Raw genomic sequence first — 27548 nt, 5'->3', positions numbered from 1 at the left:
TCCTGTCATGGCGTTTGTAGATTCAGGTGCTGCCTTGAGTCTCATGGATCTCTCATTTGCTAAGCGCTGTGGTTTTACTCTTGAACCATTAGAAAATCCTATTCCTCTTAGGGGTATTGATGCTACACCATTGGCAGCAAATAAACCGCAGTATTGGACACAGGTTACCATGTGCATGACTCCTGAACACCGCGAGGTGATACGTTTCCTGGTTTTACATAAAATGCATGATTTGGTTGTTTTAGGGCTGCCATGGTTACAGACCCATAATCCAGTCCTGGACTGGAAGGCTATGTCAGTCTCAAGTTGGGGCTGTCGTGGTATTCATGGGGATTCCCTGCCTGTGTCTATTGCTTCTTCTACGCCTTCGGAAGTTCCGGAGTATTTGTCTGATTATCAGGATGTCTTCAGTGAGTCTGAGTCCAGTGCACTGCCTCCTCATAGGGACTGTGACTGTGCTATAGATTTGATCCCAGGCAGTAAATTTCCTAAGGGAAGACTGTTTAATCTGTCGGTACCTGAACATACCGCTATGCGTTCATATATCAAGGAGTCTCTGGAGAAAGGACATATTCGTCCGTCTTCTTCCCCTCTTGGTGCGGGATTCTTTTTTGTGGCAAAAAAGGACGGATCTTTGAGACCTTGTATTGATTATCGGCTTTTAAATAAGATCACTGTCAAATTTCAGTATCCTTTACCACTGTTGTCTGACTTGTTTGCCCGGATTAAGGGTGCCAAGTGGTTCACCAAGATAGACCTTCGTGGTGCGTACAACCTTGTGCGCATTAAGCAAGGTGATGAATGGAAAACCGCATTCAATACGCCCGAAGGTCATTTTGAGTACTTGGTGATGCCTTTTGGGCTCTCCAATGCGCCTTCAGTTTTTCAGTCCTTTATGCATGACATTTTCCGGAAGTATCTGGATAAATTTTTGATTGTTTATCTGGATGATATTTTGGTTTTTTCTGATAATTGGGATTCGCATGTGGAGCAGGTCAGGTTGGTCTTTAAAATTTTGCGTGAAAATTCTTTGTTTGTCAAGGGCTCAAAGTGTCTCTTTGGTGTACAGAAGGTTCCCTTTTTGGGGTTCATTTTTTCCCCTTCTGCTGTGGAGATGGACCCAGTCAAGGTCCGAGCTATTCTTGATTGGACTCAGCCCTCGTCAGTTAAGAGTCTTCAGAAGTTCTTGGGCTTCGCTAACTTCTACCGTCGTTTTATCGCTAATTTTTCTAGCATTGTGAAACCTTTGACGGATATGACCAAGAAGGGCTCCAATGTAGCTAACTGGGCTCCTGCTGCCGTGGAGGCTTTCCAGGAGTTGAAACGCCGGTTTACTTCGGCGCCTGTTTTGTGCCAGCCTGACGTCTCACTTCCCTTTCAGGTTGAGGTGGATGCTTCGGAGATTGGGGCAGGGGCCGTTTTGTCGCAGAGAGGTCCTGGTTGCTCTGTTATGAAACCTTGTGCCTTTTTCTCTAGGAAGTTTTCGCCTGCCGAGCGAAATTATGATGTGGGCAATCGGGAGTTGTTGGCCATGAAATGGGCATTTGAGGAGTGGCGTCATTGGCTCGAGGGTGCTAAGCATCGTGTGGTGGTCTTGACTGATCACAAAAATCTGATGTATCTCGAGTCTGCTAAACGCCTTAATCCGAGACAGGCCCGCTGGTCATTGTTTTTCTCCCGCTTTGATTTTGTTGTCTCGTATTTACCAGGTTCAAAGAATGTGAAGGCCGATGCTCTTTCTAGGAGCTTTGTGCCTGATGCTCCTGGAGTCGCTGATCCTGTTGGTATTCTTAAAGATGGAGTTATCTTGTCAGCTATTTCTCCGGATCTGCGACGTGTGTTGCAGAGATTTCAGGCTGATAGGCCTGAGTCTTGTCCACCTGACAGACTGTTTGTCCCGGATAAGTGGACCAGCAGAGTCATTTCCGAGGTTCATTCCTCGGTGTTGGCAGGTCACCCGGGAATTTTTGGCACCAGAGATCTGGTGGCCAGGTCCTTTTGGTGGCCTTCCTTGTCAAGGGATGTGCGGTCATTTGTGCAGTCCTGTGGGACTTGTGCTCGAGCTAAGCCTTGCTGTTCTCGTGCCAGCGGTTTGCTCTTGCCCTTGCCTGTCCCGAAGAGACCTTGGACACATATCTCCATGGATTTCATTTCTGATCTTCCGCTATCTCAGGGCATGTCCGTTATCTGGGTGATATGTGATCGCTTCTCCAAGATGGTCCATTTGGTTCCTTTGCCTAAGCTGCCTTCCTCTTCCGATCTGGTTCCTGTGTTTTTCCAGAACGTGGTTCGTTTGCACGGCATCCCTGAGAATATTGTGTCAGACAGAGGATCCCAGTTCGTTTCCAGGTTCTGGCGATCCTTTTGTAGTAGGATGGGCATTGATTTGTCGTTTTCGTCTGCTTTCCATCCTCAGACTAATGGACAGACGGAGCGAACCAATCAGACTTTGGAGGCTTATTTGAGGTGTTTTGTCTCTGCTGATCAGGACGATTGGGTGACATTCTTGCCGTTGGCTGAGTTTGCCCTTAATAATCGGGCTAGTTCCGCCACCTTGGTTTCGCCTTTTTTCTGCAACTCTGGTTTCCATCCTCGCTTTTCTTCGGGTCATGTGGAGCCTTCTGACTGTCCTGGGGTGGATTCTGTGGTGGATAGGTTGCAGCAGATCTGGAATCATGTGGTGGACAACTTGAAGTTGTCACAGGAGAAGGCTCAGCGCTTTGCCAACCGCCGCCGCGGTGTGGGTCCCCGACTACGCGTTGGGGATTTGGTATGGCTTTCTTCCCGCTTTGTTCCTATGAAGGTCTCCTCTCCCAAATTTAAACCTCGTTTTATTGGGCCTTACAAGATATTGGAAATCCTTAATCCTGTATCTTTTCGTCTGGATCTTCCTGTGTCGTTTGCTATTCACAATGTATTTCATAGGTCCTTGTTGCGGCGGTACATTGTGCCTGTAGTTCCTTCTGCTGAGCCTCCTGCTCCGGTGTTGGTTGAGGGCGAGTTGGAGTACGTGGTGGAGAAGATCTTGGATTCTCGCCTCTCCAGGCGGAGGCTTCAGTACCTGGTCAAGTGGAAGGGCTATGGTCAGGAGGATAATTCCTGGGTGGTCGCCTCTGATGTTCATGCGGCCGATTTAGTTCGTGCCTTTCATGCCGCTCATCCTGATCGCCCTGGTGGTCGTGGTGAGGGTTCGGTGACCCCTCACTAAGGGGGGGGTACTGTTGTGAATTTGCTTTTTGCTCCCTCTAGTGGTTACTAGTTTTTTGACTCTGGTTTTTCTGTCATTCCTTTTATCCGCACCTGGGTCGTTAGTTAGGGGTGTTGCTATATAAGCTCCCTGGACCTTCAGTTCAATGCCTGGCAACGTAGTTATCAGAGCTAGTCTGCTGTGCTCTTGTCTACTGATCCTGGTTCCAGTTATATCAGCTAAGTCTGCCTTTTGCTTTTTGCTATTTGTTTTGGTTTTGCATTTTTGTCCAGCTTGTTCCTAATCTATATCCTGACCTTTGCTGGAAGCTCTAGGGGGCTGGTGTTCTCCCCCCGGACCGTTAGACGGTTCGGGGGTTCTTGAATTTCCAGTGTGGATTTTGATAGGGTTTTTGTTGACCATATAAGTTACCTTTCTTTATTCTGCTATCAGTAAGCGGGCCTCTCTGTGCTAAACCTGGTTCATTTCTGTGTTTGTCATTTCCTCTTACCTCACCGTCATTATTTGTGGGGGGCTTCTATCCAGCTTTGGGGTCCCCTTCTCTGGAGGCAAGAAAGGTCTTTGTTTTCCTCTACTAGGGGTAGCTAGATTCTCCGGCTGGAGCGTGTCATCTAGAATCAACGTAGGAATGATCCCCGGCTACTTCTAGTGTTGGCGTTAGGAGTAGATATATGGTCAACCCAGTTACCACTGCCCTATGAGCTGGATTTTTGTATTCTGCAGACTTCCACGTTCCTCTGAGACCCTCGCCATTGGGGTCATAACAGGCCTCATACACTGTCTTCTAGGACCAATGCTGCCCCTTTTCTTGGTCCTCGTACATAGTGCCTACTAGGACCTTTGCTGCTCCTTCCGTTGGGCCTCATACAGTGTCTAATAGGGTCTATGCTGCTCTTTCTCTTGGGTCTCATACACAGTGCCTACAAGGACCTTTGCTGCTCATTTCATTTTCTTGGTCCTCATACACAGTGCCTACTAGGACTTATGTTGCTGCTTTTCTTGGTCCTCATACACAGTGCCTACTTGGACCTATGGTGCTCCTTTTCTTGGGTCTCACACAGTGCCTACAAGAACCAATGAGGCTCCTTCCTTTGGGCCTCATACACAGTGCATACTAGGACCTATGCTGCACCTTCTCTTGGGCCTCATACACAGTGCCTACTAGAACCTATGCTGCTCCCTCTCTTGGGCCTCATACACAGTGCCTACTAGAACCTATGCTGCTCCTTCTCTTGGGCCTCATACACAGTGCCTACTAGAAGCTATGCTGCACCTTCCCTTGAACCTCAAAAACTGTGTCTTTTAGTACCTATGCTGCCCCTATTCTTGGTCCTCTTACATAGTGCCTACTAGGACCTTTGCTGCTCCTTCCATTGGGCCTTATACACATTGTCTAATAGGGTCTATGCTGCTCTTTCTCTTGAGTCTCATACACAGTGCCTACTTGGACCTATGCTGCTTCTTCTCTTGGGCTTCATACAGTGCCTACTAGGGCCTATGCTGTTCCATCTCTTAGGTCCTAGTAGGCACTGTGTATGAAGCCCATGGCGCTTCTTTTCTTGGGCCTCATACACAGTGCTAACTAGGACCTATGCTGCTCCTTCTCTTGGGCCTCATACACAGTGCGTACTAGGACCTATAGTGCTCCTTCTCTTGTGCCTCATACAGTGCCTACTAGAACCTATGCTGCTCTCTTGAGCCTCATACACAGTGCCTAATAGGATTCATGCTGCTCCTTCATGTTCCTTAAGTTATAGACATGCAGCATTTTCCAGCAGAGGTAGATTATGGAGCGATTTATCCTTAGATACATTACTTCTTTATGAGAATATGATGCCCTGAGCAGGCACCATTAGGTGGCATAATCCACATGGGCCAATTCATAAAAAGTCCAAAATTCATAATTGTGCATAAATATTGTGACTTTTGATTCATTTCTGGAAATGTGGACAAGTGGAAGTGAGGCCGAGAGCAGTTCAACAAATTCATTATAGTTTAATCCTCAAAAGTGACGTAAATTAGGACAGAAAAGTAGATTACTGATGCTGGTGCATGACATACACCTATTAGTGAATTTGGAACATTTTACCCCAGTGCACCCTGGATCACCATTAGACAATCTTGATAAACTGACCCCTGAGTGACTCCAGGGTTATTAATACAGAGCCATCAGCACTTCACGTGCTGCTGCCAGGGCTTAAAGGGATAATCCGGCTGCGCGCTGTTCTGCATTTTAAGGTGAGCAGGGCCGGTGTCCTTAGCTCTACAGATATCTGCTGGGTTTTTCTTATAAATAGGAGAGATACAGGACTCGTCAATCGTAACCCAATAGATATCTACATGGCAACACTATCGATGTGGAGCTGAGCGCAGTTGGGCCTGTTTTTTTTTGTTGTTGTGTTGCATCAAAGTGGTAGTGCGAGTAATTAAAATGCTTTAATTGAAAGTGTCTCTACCACAAGGGCAAGAAGCATTGAAATATAAAATAACAAAACATCTCAAAATGTCGTACTGTATTTAGCGGAGGAATTACCACCCCGATCACCAAGCTACATATGTATAATACACACGGTATACAGAATAGCATCCATATTACTACACCCAAAAGAAATAACTTCTGACAAGTGATTGGCAATTTCTAATGACTACTAGAAACTAAGCACTGATTGTGACACTCATCTGTACCAAGATGTGATGCCGGCAGCCTCCTCTGTGATCTCTGATACAGAAGAGAAGGCAGCAGCCTCCCTGCAGGCAGCTCATACTTTCATCACACCTGATTGGTTCAGGGGAAGGAGCCTTTGAAAGGCGGATCTTGAATCTTTAATGTTATTGGCTGTTTCGGTGTCAAGAACCATTACTGCAGCCAATGAGGCAGGGTAAAGATTTCCCTCCATCTGTTGACAGCCAAGGTGTAGTACACAGAGTGTAGAAGGACCTGCAGTGAGGTCATGATAATGTGGGAAGAGCCAGGCTCAGTTTCAAGTAGTGTCCAGGCTCACATGGCTGACAGTGGAGCCCCCATCAGTGACACACAGGTTAAGACTCTGTCATTCTGATATGAAGACATCAGTCGCAACCATTCCAACTGTAGAAGGATAAATTATAATTACACTAAACTGGTAGGATCACATCCAGGGGCGTGAATCAGACAGCTATGTGCTGCAACATTTTGGAGTTATATTTTCTCTGAAACGTTAGTTATGCAGTCAGGAGCTGATACATTCCCAAGCAGTAAACTGGTAATAAATACAGACAAGTGAAACCGGCCTCAGATGGCAGAGCAATCCTGCACCATATGCATTATTGCTTCTGTACATACGATTTCATGCAAATGCAAATTTCATGCCGAGGGCAGCACGGTGGCGCAGTGGTTAGCACAGCAGCCTTGCAGCGCTGGAGTCCTGGGTTCAAACCCCACCAAGGATGACATCTGCAAAGAGTTTGTATGTTCTCTCCGTGTTTGTGTGGGTTTCCTCCGGGGACTCCGGTTTCCTCCCACATTCCAAAGACATACTGATAGGGAATTTAGATTGTGAGCCCCAATGGGGACAGCGATGATAATGTGTGCAAACCTGTAAAGCGCTGCGGAATATGTTAGCGCTATATAAAAATAAAGATTATTATTATTAACTACAATATACCGAATGCATAAAATCTACAGTTGCATGATCAAATAAAAGTGATTCCGGCCAGAAGATAAACATAAATTGGCATTAAGTAATAAGGTATATAACTTACCTATATAGTTCTATTAGGCCAGCTCCATCCCCGATCCCATCAGCTTCACTTACAGACCTGTGTTGAAGGTATTATCAATAACTAAGCCAGCCCCCTCCTCTGGCTATGACTCCTGAGGTCAGGCACTAAGCTTTATCGTACAAAGAAAGGTATATAACTCGCTATTTAAAAGGGTTCACAGGTAACGTTGATGAACAATCCATAGCACAAAACCTTAGAGGGTGAGAGTGATGGTGGTGCTCACTTGGGGAGGTTTGTGTATGGACACACCAACTAGAGAAGCCTTAGAATCCGTGGCTGGAGGAAAAATTCTTTCAGAAAGCAATTCACTTAGGTGGAGAGATCACGATACCTGAGAAGCACTTGCGGAAATGAAGAATCCTTGTTGAAGGTTTTTATTACACCAACGTGTTTTGGCACTGGCACAGGACAAAGATTTGTTTGTTTGTTTATTTTTACTTGAAAAAGTTGCCAGTGTGGCACCAAAATGCGTTTGTGTAGTAAAAAATCAACACCTGGCTACTTCATTTCCTTTCCGCGGACATCCCCACCATCATCATGGGCGACTTCAACATCCCCATTGACACTTCCCTCTCAGCTGCCACTAAACTTCTATCTCTCACTTCCTCCTTCGGCCTCACTCAATGGTCTTCTGCAGCCACTCACAAAGATGGTCACACACTGGACCTCATCTTCACCCGCCTCTGCTCCCTATCTAGCCTCTCTAACTCACCTCTTCCTCTCTCTGACCACAACCTTCTCACATTCTCTTCCCTCTCCACTCCATCCTCTACAATCCCCACCCCACAAACTTTCACACCCTCGCAGAAATCTTAAACATCTTGACCTACATTCATTCTCTGAATCCCTCCTCCCTCTCACAGACATAAGTTCCTTACACAATGCGGATGACGCTGCCGCTCTATATAACACCACAATAGCTGTAGCTTTGGAATCTGCTGCCCCACTTACACATACCAAAGCTCACAAAATCAACAGACAACCCTGGCACACCAGCCTGACCAAAGAACTGAGGCGAGCTTCCAGGGCTGCTGAGCGCAGATAGAAAAGATCCCACTCCAAAGAGCACTTCATCGCATTCAAACAGTCCCTCACTACTTTCAAGACCACACTCGCCACAGCTAAACAAACCTACCTCTCATCTCTCATATCCTCCCTGTCTCACAACCCTAAACAGTTATTCAACACCTTCAATTCTCTCCTCCATCCCCCAGCACCGCCTCCCTCCCCACTTATCTCAGCTGAAGACTTTGCCTCATTTTTGAAGCAGAAGATTGAGAACATCAGAGACAGTTTTTGGTCAACAACCCCCAGAGCCCTTCCTCCCGACTTCCCAGCCCTCCACCTTCAAAACCAACTTCTCCACCATTACAGAAGATCAACTCTCCACTCTACTCTCAAAATCGCATCTCACCACCTGTGCACTTGACCCGCTCCCATCCCACTTCATCCCAAACCTCACCACAGTCTTCATCCCAACCCTAGCCCATCTCTTCAACCTATCACTAACAACTGGTGTTTTCCCCTCAAGCTTTAAACATGCCTCCATCACACCTATCCTCAAAAAGCCCTCTCTTGACCCATCCTGTGTATCTAGCTATCGCCCTATATCACTTCTCCCTTATGCCTCAAAACTACTGGAACAACACGTCTACCTTGAACTGTCCTCCCATCTCTCTTCTTGCTCCCTCTTTGACCGCTTACAATCTGGCTTCCGGTCACACCATTCCACTGAAACTGCCCTAACTAAGGTCACCAATGACCTCTTAACCGCCAAGAGCAAGCGACACTACTCTGTCCTCCTCGACCTGTCGGCTGCCTTTGACACAGTGGACCATTCCCTATTATTACAGACCCTCTCATCCCTTGGCATCACAGACTTGGCCCTATCCTGGATCTCATCATACCTAACAGACCGGATATTCAGCGTCTCCAACTCACCACCTCCTCACCTCGCTCCCTATCTGTCGGAGTCCCACAAGGTTCAGTCCTTGGGCCCCTGCTCTTCTCCATTTACACCTTTGGCCTGGGACAGCTCATAGAATCTCATGGCTTTCAGTATCACCTCTGTGCTGATGACACACAGATCTACATCTCTGGACCAGATATCACCTCCCTACTAACCATAATCCCTCAATGTCTGTCCACTATTTCATCCTTCTTCTCCGCTAGATTTCTGAAACTTAACATGGACAAAACAGAATTCATCATTTTTCCCCATCTCACGCGACCCCCCCCAATGAACCTATCCATTACAGTACATCGCTGCCCACTCTCCCCAGTCCCACAAGCTCGCTGCCTCGGGGTAATCCTTGACGCTGATCTCTCCTTCAAACCCCATATCCAAGCCCTTTCCACTTCCTGACGACTTCAACTCAAAAATATTTCACGAATCCATACATTCCTCAATCAAGAATCTGCAAAAACCCTAGTCCATGCCCTCATCATCTCTCGCCTTGACTACTGCAACCTCCTGCTCTGTGGCCTCCCCTCTAACACTCTCGCACCCCTCCAATCTATTCTGAACTCTGCTGCCCGACTAATCCACCTGTCTCCCCGCTATTCCCCGGCCTCTCCCCTCTGTCAATCCCTTCTCTGGCTCCCCATTGCCCAGAGACTCCACTACAAAACCCTAACCATGACGTACAAAGCCATCCACAACCTGTCTCCTCCATACATCTGTGACCTCGTCTCCCGGTACTTACCTACACGCAACTTCCGATCCTCACAAGATCTCCTTCTCTACTCCCCTCTTATCTCCTCTTCCCACAATCGTATACAAGATTTCTCTCGCGTATCACCCCTACTCTGGAACCCTCTACCACATCAGACTCTCGCCCACCATCGAAACCTTCAAAAAGAGCCTGAAGACCCACCTCTTCCGACAAGCCTACAACCTGCAGTAACCACCGATCAACCAAACCGCAGCACGACCAGCTCTACCCTCGCCTACTGTATTCTCACCCATGCCTTGTAGATTGTGAGCCTTCGCGGGCAGGGTCCTCTCTCCTCCTGTACCAGTTATGACTTTTATTGTTTAAGATTATTTAAGATTATTGTACTTGTTTTTATTATGTATACCCCTCCTCACATGTAAAGCGCCATGGAATAAATGGCGCTAAAACAATAAATAATAATAAAAACCTTCAATTAGTACCATCGAAGATTCTTCATTTCTGCAGGCGCAGCCCAGGTATCGTGGTCTCTCCACTACAGTAAATCAGTACTAGATCTGACACCCATCCAGCACCCCCACTGTCATGTGCAGACAGGATCCTGCGCCCAGGTATCTAGACAGTGACCTTTTGTACAGGAAGATGCACCAAATTTCTCAATATAATTAACTCTATATAAAACAGCATAACAGAATCCCCACTAATGTCTGTGGCCTCCGGGCGGCAGTACATGTATCACAGAGGCTGTGTTTACTGGTTTCCTTCTATTACAGACACAAAATAACTACATCAGTATAACCACAGAACAAGCAGTAACTATACCGCTAACATAGGAAGAAGTTCAGGGCCACATGTTGTGAGGGGACACACCGAGCTCTGCTGCATGGATATAAAGCGCACACGGCTCTGCTACGTGGATATAAAGCGCACACGGCTCTGCTACGTGGATATAAAGCGCACACGGCTCTGCTACGTGGATATAAAGTGCACACGGCTCTGCTACGTGGATATAAAGCGCACACGGCTCTGCTACGTGGATATAAAGTGCACACGTTCTGCTACGTGGATATAAAGCGCACACGGCTCTGCTACGTGGATATAAAGCGCACACGGCTCTGCTACGTGGATATACAGCGCACACGGCTCTGCTACGTGGATATAAAGCGCACACGGCTCTGCTACGTGGATATAAAGCGCACACGGCTCTGCTACGTGGATATAAAGCGCACACGCTCTGCTACGTGGATATAAAGCGCACACGGCTCTGCTACGTGGATATAAAGCGCACACGGCTCTGCTACGTGGATATAAAGCGCACACGGCTTAGCTACGTGGATATAAAGCGCACACGGCTCTGCTACGTGGATATAAAGCGCACACGGCTCTGCTACATGGATATAAAGCGCACACGGCTCAGCTACGTGGATATAAAGCGCACACGGCTCTGCTACGTGGATATAAAGCGCACACGGCTCTGCTACGTGGATATAAAGCGCACACGGCTCTGCTACGTGGATATAAAGCGCACACGGCTCTGCTACGTGGATATAAAGCGCACACGGCTCTGCTACGTGGATATAAAGCGCACACGGCTCTGCTACGTGGATATAAAGCGCACACGGCTCTGCTACGTGGATATACAGCGCACACGGCTTAGCTACGTGGATATAAAGCACACACATCTCTGCTACATGCATGTATAGCGCACACGGCTCTGCTACGTGGATATAAAGCGCATACGGCTCTGCTACGTGGATATAAAGCGCACACGGCTCAGCTACGTGGATATAAAGCGCACACGGCTCTGCTACGTGGATATAAAGCGCACACGGCTCAGCTACGTTCACGCCACAGAAGCAAGCTAGCAGCAGAACTTTTCCTCACACCTGTAAAAACCGCGCGGCGCTGCTACTCCACACAGTGCAGGCTCCTCCCACACACGTGACTCCCCATCTGGAGATGACGTCACCACAGGTCCTTCACCCTGCAGCAGGCAGCTGAGCGGTCAGGGGCACACAGTGACCGGTGAGGGCTTTCCACCAGTGAGTATTCCTCACCTCTCCTAGTGCCCAGCACACTCCGTCCTCACCGTGTGGCTCTGCCGCTGCTGGGGTAGAAGGATTCCTATTCAGGGCATGATGGGAGTTGTAGTCCTGATCATGTGATGATCACACAGGTGCAGGCTGGTTAGTGGTCCTCTATGTGGCCATAGCCGCTCTGTGCACCATGGCTGCTCTCTGTCACTGATGACCCCTCGGGTGAGGGCTGTACGTCTACCGATAAGACCCCGTACAGACAGGTTCCTGCCAGTCACATACGTGTGCACATACCCTTTATAGGCTATGGTTCTGTTCACATGTCCCTGTTTGTAAAAAAAGCTTTACAGAGGATTTATCCTTCCACACATGAAAATGATGGTGAAAAGCAGACAAAGGTTAAGCCCTTTTTAAGGGCATCTGTCAGTAGGATCTGCCCTCCTAAGCTGTCTGTATGGGCATGTAGGTCATAGGAAGCTGGATAACACGATACCTTGATATTTGTAAGCCGATGTCTTATACCAGAGCAAAGACACCACAGAGCCCCTGAGTACAGCGCCACTGCATCTGGTTGGGTGATGTAGAGATCACCGCAATATGCATGAGAGAGCTGGCAGTGTCACTTAAAGGGAATCTGTCAGCAGGATTTTGCTATGTAATCTGAGAGCAGCATAAAATGGAGCAACAGAGCCTGATTCCAGTGATGTATCACTTACTATGGTGCTTGGTGCACTTTCTATAGAATTCCTATTTTCTCTGCTGTAGATGTAGCAGTGCTTAGAATGCTGAACTGAGTATAACCCCGCCAACACGGCTGATACACCGATTATCTGGACTGGCCTGCACATGAGACCTACTCATGCAATGATAATCTTCTGCTAATAAAACACTGATTGTATTTAAATTACAGCACACAGCCTAATAAGTGACACATCCCTGGAATCCGTCTCTTTCCCTATATTATGCCGCTCTCAAATGAAATAGCAAAACCTGTTACAGTTGTACACACTTTTATGACATTTTCATAGGTATGGTTCTTTATGTATTTTACACAGTTGCGGAAGGCGTTAATATTGTCAACATCTGCTAGAAGTGATTATTACACTTCTCTCAATATCTCAATATTAACTGTTCTATCTCTCCATTACCAGCAGTAATAAAGCAGACCATGTGCAGACAGGAAAGCGGAGCCGAAGATCTGAGTGTCAGTCACTAATGAGAGGTATGGCTGATCACGGTGTCTTTTTACATGAATATAAAGGTGATTTGGTTTCTTGTTGATATTGTGTAGAGTCGGATGTTTATGATGGATCCTCTGTGACTCTCAGCACATATTTGTTCACAGTTGGAAATAAGGTGAAAATCCTTAACAAATTGGATGCACAACAAGTATGGCCATGCATGAGGTGGGGGCTTCTCACTGGCTTTATGCCACTTTTATGGCTTCGAAAATGTGCATGTTATGGCATGTGCTGGATATGGCCACAGTGACCTGCATTGGCTGACTGAAGAGCACACAGTTAGAACCAGCATCTCAACCTTGTGTCTGGTGTGAACAGTCAAACATCAGGAGCACACTTTCCCCCCAGCAAGTCGGGAGGCTGGGGAGCGGTGGACTTCTGAAGCGCTGTTTCGAGACAATCACTATAAAGCTGTCTAATGAAACATTAGACTTATTACATTTTCTCAATGTCCCCACATTTCTGTATTATGGTGCACAGGGTTATGTCTGTAGAGGATGGAGGACAACCATAAAAATGACACTGGTGGTCCTGGTGAGCTGCTGTGACATCATAATGGTGATCCTGTGAAGTGAGCTGCTCTGACATCATAGTTGTGATACTGTGAAGTGAGCTGCTCTGACATCATAGTTGTGATACTGAGAGGTGAGCTGCTCTGACATCATAGTAGTGATACTGTGAAGTGAGCTGCTGTGACACCATAACTGTGATACTGTGAGATGAACTGCTGTGACATCATAACGGTGATCCTGTGAAGTGAGCTGATCTGACATAATGGTGATACTATGAGATGAGCTGCTGTGACATCATAATGGTGATCCTGTTAGGTGAGTTGCGCTGACATCATAATGGTGATCCTGTGAGGTGAGCTGCTCGACATCATAACTGTGATACTGAGGTGAGCAGCGCTGAACTCATAATGGGGATCCTGTGAGGTGAGCTACTGTGACATCATAACTGTGATGCTGTGAGGTGAGCTGCTCTGACATCATAGCGGTGATACTTTGAGGTCATCTGCTGTGACATCATAATGGTGATACTGTGAGGTCATCTGCTGTGACATCATAATGGTGATACTGTGAGATGAGCTGCTCTGACATCATAACGGTGATACTGTGAGGTGAGCTGCTCTGACATCACAACGGTGATACTGTGAGGTGAGCTGCTCTGACATCACAACGGTGATACTGTGAGGTGAGCTGCTCTGACATCATAACGGTGATACTGTGAGGTGAGCTGCTCTGACATCATAACAGTGATACTGTGAGGTAAGCTGCTCTGACATAATGGTGATACTGTGAGATGAGCTGCTGTGACATCACCTCAAAGTATCACCATTATGATGTCACAGTAGCTCACCTCATAGTATCACAGATATGATGTCAGAGCAGCTCACCTCACAGTATCACCATTATGATGTCAGAGAAGCTCACTTCACAATATCACCACTATGATGTCACAGCAGATCACCTTAAAGTATCACCATTTTGTTCTGCTTTGACAACATAATGGTGATACTGTGAGGTGAGCTGCTGTGACATCATAATGGTGATCCTGTGAGTTGAGCTGCTTTGACATAATGGTGATACTGTGAGGTGAGCTCCTCTGACATCATAATGGTGAACCTGTGAGGTGAGCTACTGTGACATCATAATGGTGATACTGTGAGGTGAGCTGCATCTTATTGATGCCTCTCCGTTACTAACCGGGCTTAATGTCACCTTACATTAGCAAGGTGACATTAAGAGGGGCTAAGTGCTGGATTTGGCGCATCTTACAGATGCGGCTTTTCTGGGGCGGCTGGGGGCTGGTATTTGTAGCCGGGGGGGGGGGGCAATAACCATGGGGGGACCCCACGTCATTTTTTTGGGGGGGTCCCCCTATTTTAATAGCCAGTAAAGGCTACGCAGACAGCTGCGGGTTGATATTCATAGCCTGGGAAGGGGCCATGGGTATTACCCCCTTCCCAGGCTACAAATATTGGCACCCGGCCGTCGGCTTTCCCCCACTGGCGCAGAAAATTGCGCGAGAGCCCATGCCATTTTTTTCCCGGTTTCTTTTTTTTTTTTTTTTAAATGTGCATTAATAAACATTGGCCTTGCAACTATATATCTATGGATAATCCATCTATAGATATATTTATAAAAAAGAAAAATTGGAGGCAGCACACCTTTTGTAGTGAAAAAGAGCTTATTAAATCAGCCCAGAAAGCGACGTTTCGGTCCCAACAGGAACCTTTCTCAAGCAGTGAACATGTGAAAGTGCCAGGTATATAAAGAGTATACATGATTATAATCATTTGCATTAATCATCATTGTAAGAGCATGTATTTACATTATAATTAACATGCAGACAGTGATACAGGAATTATTCATCACATAAAGTGCAGTGCATAAATATAGATAAAGAAGGCATTGAAAAATATGCATTTAGACAACAATTGGTAATGGTAAAACAGCTGTACAACCTTGTTAATCACATCCATGACTTGTCCCACTCTCTTGGGTAAAGGCAAAAAGATCCAAGTAAACAGTGTGTTACAAAGGAACGAAACCTCAGCGCTACTAAGTCACAGCGCTTTTTAACCCCTTAACGACCGCCGATACGCCTTTTAATGGCGGCCGCTAAGGGTACTTAAACTACAGCGCCGTTAATTAACGGCGCTGTGGAAAAAGTGAATAGCGCCCCCCAGAGTCGGATTTTCTCTGGGGTCTCGGTTACCGGGGGTAGCCGAGACCCCAGAGAACATGATTCGGGGGTTTTTTACCGACCCCCGAGTTGCGATCGCCGGTAATTAACCGTTTACCGGCGATCGCAAAAAAAACCCCAAAAAACGCGATTTCCCATTTAATTTCTCTGTCCTCCGATGTGATCGCACATCGGAGGACAGAGAAATGGGGTCCCCGGTCGCCCCCGATGCCCCCCCGATACTCACCTGTCTCCCCCGGTGCTCCTCGTGGCTCCCCATGGGCGCCGCCATCTTAAAAATGGCGGGCGCATGCGCAGTGCGCCCGCCGGCCGGCACCTGGGAGATCTTTGGGGTCTCGGCTGCTGGGGGTAGCCGAGACCCCAAAGAACATGATCGGGGTCGGTTTTTACCGACCCCTGTTTTGCGATCGCCGGTAATTAACTGTTTACCGGCGACCGCAAAATAAAAAAAAAAAAAGTGATGTGTAATTCTCTGTCCTCTGATGTGATCGCACATCAGAGGACAGAGAAATAGGGGGATTCGGGGACCCTATCATACTTACCGGTGTCCCTGGGTCCTCCTGTGTCTTCTCCTGGCCGCCGGCTTCTTCCTATGAAAAGAAAATGGCGGGCGCATGCGCAGTGCGCCCGCTCTCTGCTGCCATCTGCCGGCCGGCAGGAGAGAAGAGTTGGGGCTAAAATTAGGGTTAGGGTTAGGGCTAGGGTTAGGGCTAGGGTTAGGGCTAGGGTTAGGGCTAGGGCTAGGGTTGGGGCTAAATTTAGGGTTAGGGTTGGAGCTAAATTTAGGGTTAGGGTTGGGGCTAAATTTAGGGTTAGGGCTGGGGCTAAATTTAGGGTTAGGGTTGGGGCTAAAGTTAGGACTAGGGTTGCGGCTAAAGTTAGGGTTAGGGATTAGGGTTTGGATTAGGGTTGGCATTAGGGTTACGTTTGGGATTACGGTTAGGTTTGGGATTAGGGTTAAGGGTAGGGTTGGGATTAGGGGTGTATTGGGATTAGGGTTAGGTTTGAGGTTAGGGTTGAGATTAGGATTAGGGGTGTGTTGGATTTAGGGTTCTGATTAGGGTTATGGTTGTTTTGAGGTTAGGGTTGCGATTATCCTTAGGGTTGTGATTAGGATTATGGATCGGGTTGGCATTAGGGTTAGGCCTCTTTCACACTTCAGTCTTTTGGCGTCAGTCTGAAACCGCCATTTTCATCAAATAGCGGATCCGCCATTTTTTTTGGCGGTTCCGCTATTTCCCCATAGACATGCATTAGCGACGGATTGTGGCGGATGGTCATCCGTTCCATCCGCCATGTGACGGATCCGTCGAGATTTGGCGGACGTCATCTAGACATTGACGGCCATTGTAACGTTTTTTGTCTGCACCGAAATGGCGGTTTGCGACGGATCCGTCGCGTTCGTCATTCCATAGAATGGCCGCCTATGGGCGACGGATCCGTCGTTACCGTCATTTCGGCGGATCCGTCGCCCCAATCCGCTTTTTCAATTGCGCATGCTCCAAAAAGTAGATACTTTTCCCAGACAACCCCCAAGTAACGGATCCGTCAAAAAAACGGATCCGTTAGAACCGTTTTCTCAACAATTGTGACGGATCCGTCACTATGTCGGAGCTGACTGACGCCAAACAACTGAAGTGTGAAAGAAGCCTTAGGGGTGTGTTGGGGTTAGGGTTGGAGTTAGATTTGGGGGGTTTCCACTGTTTAGGTACATCAGGGGGTCTCTAAACGCCACAGCCAATTTTGCGCTCAAAAAGTCAAATGGTGCTCCCTCCCTTCTGAGCTCTGCCGTGCACCCAAACAGTGGTTTACCCCCACATATCGGGCATCAGCGTACTCGGGGTAAATTGGACAACAACTTTTGGGGTCCAATTTCTCCTGTTACCCTTGTGAAAATAAAAACTTGGGGGCTAAAAAATCTTTTTTGTGGAAAAAAAAATATTTTTTATTTTCACAACTCTGCATTATAAACTGTTTAGGTACATCAGGGTCTCTGCAAACGCAACATAATGCCCGCAGACCATTCTATCAAAGTCTGCATTCCAAAACGGGGTTCCTTCCCTTCCGAGCTCTGCCATGCGCTCAAACAGTGGTCCCCACCACACATGGGGTATCAGTGTACTCAGCACAAATTGGACAACAACTTTTGGGGTCCAATTTCTCTTGTTACCCTTGTCAAAATAAAAATTTGGGGGCTCAAAAATCTTTTTTGTGGAAAACATTTTTTATTTTAATTTTCACGACTCTGCATTATAAAACAGTGGTCCCCCCCACACATGGGGTATCAGTGTACTCAGGACAAATTGGAAAACAACTCTTGGGGTCTAATTTCTCTTGTTCCCTTGTGAAAATAAAAACTTGGGGGCTAAAAAATCTTTTTTGTGGAAAAAAAAAATATTTTTTATTTTCACGACTCTGCATTATAAACTTCTGTGAAGCAGTTGGGCATTCAAAGTTCTCACCACACATCTAGATAAGTTCCTTAAGTGGTCTAGTTTCCAAAATGGGGTCACTTGTGGGGGGTTTCCACTGTTTAGGCACATCAGGGGCTCTCCAAACGCGACATGGTGTCCGATCTCAATTCCAGCCAATTCTACATTGAAAAAGTAAAACGGCACTCCTTCTCTTCCAAGCTCTGCGGTGCGCCCAAACAGTGGTTTACCCCCACATATGGGGTATCGATGTACTCAGGAGAAATTGCACAACAACTTTTGTGGTCTAATTTCTCCTGTTACCCTTGTGAAAATAAAAATTTTGGGGCGAAAAGATCATTTTTGTGTAAACAAATGCGATTTTTTATTTTCACGGCTCTACTTTATAAACTTCTGTGAAGCACTTGGGGGCTCAAAGTGCTCACCACACATCTAGATAAGTTCCTTAAGGGGTCTAGTTTCCAAAATGGTGTCACTTGTGGTTTTTTTTCACTGTTTAGGCACATCAGGGGCTCTCTAAACGTGCCATGGCATCCGATCTCACTTCCAGCCAATTCTGCATTGAAAAAGTCAAACGGTGCTCCTTCTCTTCCAAGCTCTGCGGTGCGCCCAAACAGTGGTTTACCCCCACATATGGGGTATCGGCGTATTCAGGAGAAATTGCACAACAACATTTATGGTTAAATTTCTGTTTTTACACTTGTGAAAATAAAAAAAAAAAGGTTCTGAAGCAAAATGTTTGCAAAAAAAAGTTAAATGTTCATTTTTGCCTTCCACATTGTTTCAGTTCCTGTGAAGCACGTAAAGGGTTAATAAACTTCTTGAATGTGGTTTTGAGCACCTTGAGGGGTGCAGTTTTTAGAATGGTGTCACACTTGGTTATTTTCTATCATATTGACCCCTCAAAATGACTTCAAATGTGATGTGGTCCCTAAAAAAAAAATGGTGTTGTAAAAATGAGAAATTGCTGGTCAAATATTAACCCTTATAACTCCCTAACAAAAAAAATTTTGGTTCCAAAATTGTGCTGATGTAAAGTAGACATGTGGGAAATGTTGTTATTTATTAACTATTTTTTGTGACATATCTCTCTTTAAGGGCATAAAAATCCAAAGTTTGAAAATTGCTAAATTTTAATTTTTTTTGCCATATTTCCATTTTTTTCATAAATAATCGCAAGTAATATCGAAGAAATGTTACCACTAACATGAAGTACAATATGTCACGAAAAAACAATCTCAGAATCAGCAGGATCCGTTGAAGCGTTCCAGAGTTATAACCTCATAAAGTGACAGTGGTCAGAATTGTAAAAATTGGCCTGGTCATTAAGTACCAAATTGGCTCTGTCACTAAGGGGTTAAAGAAAAAATATATACACATAAACAAAAAAATAAATGTACAGCGGTGTTATAGCATGATTATAATTCAGTTTTCATCTTGTGTTAATATAAAACACCATAGTCATAAATCTATCATTTTCAAGCATGTTACAAAGGAACGAAACCTCAGCGCTTCAATATATTCATATAATGACTGATAAGCTACAACATCTTTGTTTATAAACAGAAAAACTAAATGTACAGCACACAGTTTTAATATAGTAGCACTTTGATATAGTGACACAAATATTGTTCAATAAGCAGGGGCGTAACTACCGCGGTCGCAGCGGTCGCCATGGCCGGACTGGCCATCGTGCACTTCTGGCAAATGCCAGAAGAGCCGGTGCCAGTAGTGGGCCACCCGCTGCACTGTTCCCCCCGCCAGTGCCGCCGCATTTAACTATACCGGCGTCTATGACACCGGTACAGTTCAATGCAATGATGGAGGAGAGAGCGTCACCTGACGCTCCCTCTCCCATCATTCCCCGCTCTGCCTCTGACGGTACACTGCGGGTGCGCGATGACGTCATATCATCGCGCACCTGCTGTGTCCTGGGCAGACTGCAGCCGCCGGGAGGAAAAAGGAAAGGTGAGGAGAGTTTTTTTTTTTTTTTTTTAACTGGACTGTGGGGCCATTATCGGGGGGGGGGGATGAGATGTGGGCTGTGCTGTATATACCCCTGTGTGGGCTGTGCTCTATATACCCCTGTGTGGGCTGTGCTCTATATACCACTGTGCGGGCTGTGCTGGCACCCAACACCATGTTGCAGTGCAGGAGATTCCTGCATCAGTCCGAGGCGTATCTAGGGGAAGGTGGGGGGGGGCCCATTTGGAAGTTCGCACCGGGGCCCATAACTTTGTAGTTACGCCACTGTCAATAAGTATAATGCTTATAAGATCAAATCGCACCATACATATAAGACTCATTTTCAAGCATGTTTCAAAGAGGATTGCCATTAAAATTAGATATTAGAAGGTCTGGGAAAAATCCATAAGGGTGAGAACACCCCCCATTAGCTGGGGCTGGCAACTCACCACACAAAGAATGGGGGAGACTCAAGCCTCGCTAAAGAGATGTGTCTCAACCCCAAATTCTCAAATGGATAATATACTCCTCTAAAGCCACATCTTAAGGCTATGTGCACACGTAGCAGATTTTTCGTGTTTTTTTTCGCTTTTTTTTCGCTATAAAACCGCAAAAAAAACGCTCACATTAAGCATCCTATTTAATAGAATGCAATCCGCATTTTTTGTGCACATGCTGCGTTGTTTTCCTGAGCGGAATCGCATTCCAGAAAAAAACGAAGCATGTTCATTAAATTTGCGGAATCGCGGGGATTCCGCACACCTAGGAATGCATTGATCTGCTTACGTCCCGCATGGGGCTGTGCCCACCATGCGGGAAGTAAGCAGATCATGTGCGGTTGGTACCCAGGGTGGAGGAGAGGAGACTCTCCTCCACGGACTGGGCACCATATAATTGTTAAAAAAAAGAATTAAAATAAAAAATAGTGATATACTTACCTTCCGATGGCCCCCGGAGTCCTCCCGCCTCTCAGCGCTGCAGGTGGCCACTTCCGTTCCCATGGATGCTTTGTGTGAAGGACCTGCGATGACATCGCAGTCACGTGACCGTGACGTCATCACAGGTCCTGCACACAAAGCATCTATAGGAACGGAAGCCGCTGAAGGAGATCGGCTGCCTTCGGAAGGTGAGAATAACCATTTTTTTTATTTTTTTTTATTATTTTTAACATTCTATCAGCAGCATCAATAGTAAAAAGTTAATCACACTTGTCAAACACTATGTTTGACAAGTGTGACCAACCTGTCAATCAGTTTTCCAAGCGATGCTACAGATCGCTTGGAAAACGCTAGCATTCTGCAAGCTAATTATGCTTGCAAAACGCTAGGTTTTAGCAGGAATATGCATGCCAATTCCGCATGCGATATACCTGCGGCAGGAGTTGCAGAATTGCCGCGGAAATTTCCGTGGCAATTCTGCTACGTGTGCACAGCCTAAATCTTTTCAATAGAGGGAATTATCCCCAAATCAAAGAAGGTCCCTTGTGCCAAGAGTAAATATATCTACATGTTATTGTTCGATCTCAATTTTCAACAAAACAAAAAAGAAAAAGAAAAAAAATAATAAACACCTTGCCAATCTATCTGAATGGGACAAGCCATGGATCATAATATTTGATTATATTCACATTTTTCAAAAAAGGAAAACATTTTTTTAAACAATTGGCACTAACCCTAGCAAAAAGAAAAAGATTCCAGCTGAAGCATATAAGAGACACCGCAAAGAGTAACTCATAAAAGAACTAATTACAATTCACATTTAATCTGGGACTGAGTGCGACAAGTCATGGATGTGATTAACAAGGCTGTACACCTGTTTTATCATTACCAATAGTTGTCTAAATGCATATTTTTCAATGCCTTTATCTATACCTATGCACTGCACTTTATGTGATGAATAATTCCTGTATCACTGCCTGCACTTTATGCATGTTAATTAGAATGTAAATACATGCTCTTACAATGATGATCAATGCAAATGATTATAATCATGTATACTCTTCATATACCTGGCACTTTCACATGTTCACTGCTTGAGAAAGGTTCCTGTTGCAACTGGGCTGATTAAATAAGCTCTTTTTCACTACAAACGGTGTGCTGCCTCCAATTTTTCTTTTTTATAATTGAGGTTTGGTATTTGCCTGGGGGGCTCTGCACCCGGACTTTTTCTTTGTGCTGCTCTAATTCTCTTTTTTTCTTAGATATATTTATAGATAGAAAAATGGATAGATATATCTATGTATCTATAGATATATCTATCTAACTATCCATATATCTATCTACATCTATCCACAGATATATCTATCCAGATATACTGTATCTATAGATAGATATATGAATAGATAGATCTATGCATCTATAGATCTATCATCTATCCATCTAATTCCTTCTATCTATCTATCTATCTAATGGAGTGTGGGTTGGACAAATGTAAAAGAGGAGGTTGGAAAATAATGATATCACAAATCTTTTTTTTGTGTGTTCAATAATACATCTTTATTTACATTTAAAAAACGCATAGAAAAACGCATTAAAAAAACGCATCAAAAAAGCAGCTGCGTTTTCTGCCAGGAGATGCAGATTTTGTGCAGAAAATCTTGCACCCAAATCTGCAATGTGTGCACATAGGGTGATACTGTGAGGTGATCTGCTCTGACATCATAATGGTGATACTGTGAGGTGATCTGCTCTGACATCATAATGGTGATACTGTGAGGTGAGCTGCTCTGACATGATGGTGATACTGTGAGGTGAGCTGCTCTGAAATAATGGTGATACTGTGAGGTGAACTGCTCTGACATAATGGTGATACTGTGAGGTGAGCTGCTCTGACATGATGGTGATACTGTGAGGTGATCTGCTCTGACATCATAATGGTGATACTTCGAGGTGAGCTGCTCTGACATAATGGTGATACTGTGAGGTGAACTGCTCTGACATAATGGTGATACTGTGAGGTGAGCTGCTCTAACATGATGGTGATACTGTGAGGTGAGCTGCTCTGACATAATGGTGATACTGTGAGGTGAGCTGCTCTGAGATAATGGTGATACTGTGAGGTGAGCTGCTCTGACATGATGGTGATACTGTGAGGTGAGCTGCTCTGACATGATGGTGATACTGTGAGGTGATCTGCTCTGACATCATAATGGTGATACTGTGAGGTGAGCTGCTCTGACATCATAATGGTGATACTGTGAGGTGAGCTGCTCTGACATAATGGTGATACTGTGAGGTGAGCTGCTCTGACATGATGGTGATACTGTGAGGTGATCTGCTCTGACATCATAATGGTGATACTTCGAGGTGAGCTGCTCTGACATAATGGTGATACTGTGAGGTGAACTGCTCTGACATAATGGTGATACTGTGAGGTGAGCTGCTCTGACATGATGGTGATACTGTGAGGTGATCTGCTCTGACATTATAATGGTGATACTGTGACGTGAGCTGCTCTGACATGATGGTGATACTGTGAGGTGATCTGCTCTGACATCATAATGGTGATACTGTGAGGTGAGCTGCTCTGACATAATGGTGATACTGTGAGGTGAGCTGCTCTGACATGATGGTGATACTGTAAGGTGATCTGCTCTGACATAATTGTGATACTGTGAGGTGAGCTGCTCTGACATAATTGTGATACTGTGAGGTGAGCTGCTCTGACATGATGGTGATACTGTGAGGTGAGCTGCTCTGACATAATGGTGATACTGTAAGGTGATCTGCTCTGATAATTGTGATACTGTGAGGTGAGCTGCTCTAACATAATGGTGATACTGTGAGGTGAGCTGCTCTGACATAATGGTGATACTGTAAGGTGATCTGCTCTGATAATGGTGATACTGTGAGGTGAGCTGCTCTGACATGATGGTGATACTGTGAGGTGAGCTGCTCTGACATAATGGTGATACTGTAAGGTGATCTGCTCTGATAATGGTGATACTGTGAGGTGAGCTGCTCTGACATGATGGTGATACTGTGAGGTGAGCTGCTCTGACATAATGGTGATACTGTGAGGTGAGCTGCTCTGACATGATGGTGATACTGTGAGGTGATCTGCTCTGACATCATAATGGTGATACTGTGAGGTGAGCTGCTCTGACATAATGGTGATACTGTGAGGTGAGCTGCTCTGACATGATGGTGATACTGTGAGGTGATCTGCTCTGACATCATAATGGTGATACTGTGAGGTGAGCTGCTCTGACATAATGGTGATACTGTGAGGTGAGCTGCTCTGACATGATGGTGATACTGTGAGGTGAGCTGCTCTGACATAATGGTGATACTGTAAGGTGATCTGCTCTGATAATTGTGATACTGTGAGGTGAGCTGCTCTGACATAATGGTGATACTGTAAGGTGATCTGCTCTGACATAATTGTGATACTGTGAGGTGAGCTGCTCTGACATAATTGTGATACTGTGAGGTGAGCTGCTCTGACATGATGGTGATACTGTGAGGTGAGCTGCTCTGACATAATGGTGATACTGTAAGGTGATCTGCTCTGATAATTGTGATACTGTGAGGTGAGCTGCTCTAACATAATGGTGATACTGTGAGGTGAGCTGCTCTGACATAATGGTGATACTGTAAGGTGATCTGCTCTGATAATGGTGATACTGTGAGGTGAGCTGCTCTGACATGATGGTGATACTGTGAGGTGAGCTGCTCTGACATAATGGTGATACTGTGAGGTGAGCTGCTCTGACATAATGGTGATACTGTGAGGTGAGCTGCTGTGACATCATAAATGGGCGGTCACCAGTTTAACCCGTTGAGTCCCTAGTCCATAAATGTGTGCAGCCAAAGTAGGAAACGCTGCAGGAATCTCTGTATAACGCGTGTGCTGCTGCTTCTCGTCTATCGGTAAAGGGAGACGCACCTTGAGACTCTGCACCTGGCACACACTCCTCCGCACGAGCACAGCCCTCTGCCTAGCCGGGCCCGCGGCGCTCTGCACACTCACTGTCTGTCTGGAGCGCAACACCCGCCGCGGATCATCTCTGCGCTGTCTGTCACCCTGCTGAGTTCACCACACACCTCCTTCTGCTTGCACTACCGGCGGGAGACCAACTCCTGGTTCGCGCGCTTTCAGCTCTGTTTCCGGCTTAAATACGCCCACTCTTCCCGGGTCATGGGACCTGTCTGGTCCCCTATTCCTTCCCCTGGGCAGCATGGGACACAGCCTTGACAGCTCCGGACCTGGCCCAATGCAGGCACCTGCAGCCTTGTCTTCCTCCCTCCTTACAATATTGTTAGGTGAGCTGCTGTGACATCACAAGGGGGCGCCATCAGTTAACTGTGGTGATATCACGATTCTCTGCCAGGGCCTTCAGTGGGTATGGAAAGTATTCAGACCCCTTTACATTTTTGACTGTTTTATTGCAGCCATTTGGTATATTCAAAAAAGTTCATTTTTTCTCATTAACCCCTTCATGACCCAGCCTATTTTGACCTTAATAACCTGGCCGTTTTTTGCAATTCTGACCAGTGTCCCTTTATGAGGTAATAACTCAGGAACGCTTCAACGGATCCTAGCGATTCTGAGACTGTTTTTTCGTGACATATTGGGCTTCATGTTAGAGGTAAATTTAGGTCGATAATTTCTGAGTTTATTTGTGAACAAAACGGAAATTTGGCGAAAATTTGGAAAATTTAGCAATTTTCACATTTTGAATTTTTATTCTGTTAAACCAGAGAGTTATGTGACACAAAATAGTTAATAAATAACATTTCCCACATGTCTACTTTACATCAGCACAATTTTGGAAACAAATTTTTTTTTTGAAAATAAAACAGTATAGGTATTTCGCGCTGGTATATACTATCACCTATACTGGAAAGTTAGGTGTGTAGTAAATTAGCTCAAAAGTGCACTAGAGTCATACACCTCCTAGATGGAGGAACAGTTGGAGTACTGCAAACCACAGTTCTAATAATGCAGCCTCAATAAAAAGTAGCAGTAAAGTCGTGCAGTCTGAATAAGAAAGTAGGTACCTTCAAAGTCAAGCTGGATCACTTGTCCATCGCTGTGGATCCTCAGAGTTCCTGAATAATGTGAGTGGAGTCTTTGCTGGAATATCTGTATCGGAGAGCTACCCCGGCCGGTGGCAGCTGCTCCGTGTACCGAGCTGAAGCTGGAGGCGGGAACACTCCGTCCAGGGCTGACAGCGCCGCACAGTGCGAGTATAGTGAGCGGCGCGTCTAGGACCTGTGTGACGCAGTGAAACAGGTGACCGCCCCACGTGACTACAACGTTCGGTACGGATCGCGGTAAGGACCAACACAGCCTACGCGTTTCGAAAACTGCTGTTTTCTTCCTCAGGGCTGGTCCTTGCCCGACTTCTGGGTCCTTATATAGCATCCGCGATCTTTCTTTCAGTAAAAACCAAACAACTCCACTCCATAGTTTAATCCCCGAGTTGTTTGGTTTTTACTGAAAGAAAGATCGCGCATGCTATATAAGGACCCAGAAGTCGGGCAAGGACCAGCCCTGAGGAAGAAAACAGCAGTTTTCGAAACGCGTAGGCTGTGTTGGTCCTTACCGCGATCCGTACCGAACATTGTAGTCACGTGGGGCGGTCACCTGTTTCACTGCGTCACACAGGTCCTAGACGCGCCGCTCACTATACTCGCACTGTGCGGCGCTGTCAGCCCTGGACGGAGTGTTCCCGCCTCCAGCTTCAGCTCGGTACACGGAGCAGCTGCCAACGGCCGGGGTAGCTCTCCGATACAGATATTCCAGCAAAGACTCCACTCACATTATTCAGGAACTCTGAGGATCCACAGCGATGGACAAGTGATCCAGCTTGACTTTGAAGGTACCTACTTTCTTATTCAGACTGCACGACTTTACTGCTACTTTTTATTGAGGCTGCATTATCAGAACTGTGGTTTGCAGTACTCCAACTGTTCCTCCATCTAGGAGGTGTATGACTCTAGTGCACTTTTGAGCTAATTTACTACACACCTAACTTACCAGTATAGGTGATAGTATATACCAGCGCGAAATACCTATACTGTTTTATTTTCTACTTATTTTTACAGTCGTGTGTGGTGACTGTTAGTATTTTGCTGCAGGTAGCGCATATTTTACACCTAAAACCAGCGCCACTTTCATTTTTGTTTTTCAAATTTTTTTTTTGCTAGGAAAATTATAAGGGTTAAAATTTGACCAGTGATTTCTCATTTTTACAACAAAATTTACAAAACCATTTTTTTCTCTATCCCCATGATGGCACCACGGAGAGAGGGGTCCGCCCCCAGGGACAGGAAACCTACAGGTGAAAAAGGGCGTACCTCTCTCCCACATCAGTTGGTTTCCTGTCCCTGACGGGGAACCTACAGCACGTACCTGAAGGATTCTTCGTGGAGTTCCAGGGGCTGATGCAGTCGACTTTCTAACAGGGGGCGCCCTGTTACGGCTGGATCAAGCGGTTTTTTCCCTCTTTTTTCTCCCTTTCCTGAAGCACCACCACAGGGGTCGGCGGGCCTCATGGGTGAGTGGAGGAAGGC

General features: G+C 45.9%; 2 protein-coding genes across 6 annotated transcripts in view; one reads left to right on the top strand and one right to left on the bottom strand.

The window, feature by feature from the left end:
• The window catches only part of SLC25A21 (solute carrier family 25 member 21), a 577980-nt gene extending 566223 nt beyond the window's left edge, over window positions 1-11757 (bottom strand). The window contains exon 1 of the mRNA XM_077262656.1: window positions 11703-11757. The gene's annotated coding sequence lies outside the window, so the exon portion shown is untranslated. The remainder of the gene's footprint in view (window positions 1-11702) is intronic.
• Window positions 11549-27548, top strand: part of MIPOL1 (mirror-image polydactyly 1) — a 509264-nt gene continuing 493264 nt past the window's right edge. For 2 of the 5 annotated variants that reach the window (XM_077262612.1, XM_077262619.1), the window contains exons 1-2: window positions 11553-11687; window positions 12833-12903. The gene's annotated coding sequence lies outside the window, so the exon portion shown is untranslated. Of the gene's footprint in view, window positions 11688-12832; window positions 12904-27548 lie in introns of all 5 variants that reach the window. The other 3 variants (XM_077262644.1, XM_077262637.1, XM_077262627.1) reach the window with 3 other exon arrangements.

The sequence above is a fragment of the Ranitomeya variabilis genome, chromosome 1 (assembly GCF_051348905.1).
Source record: "Ranitomeya variabilis isolate aRanVar5 chromosome 1, aRanVar5.hap1, whole genome shotgun sequence".
NCBI lineage: Eukaryota > Metazoa > Chordata > Amphibia > Anura > Dendrobatidae > Ranitomeya > Ranitomeya variabilis.
Note: the sequence above shows the minus strand (reverse complement) of the source record. Positions and strands in the feature narration are given on the sequence as shown.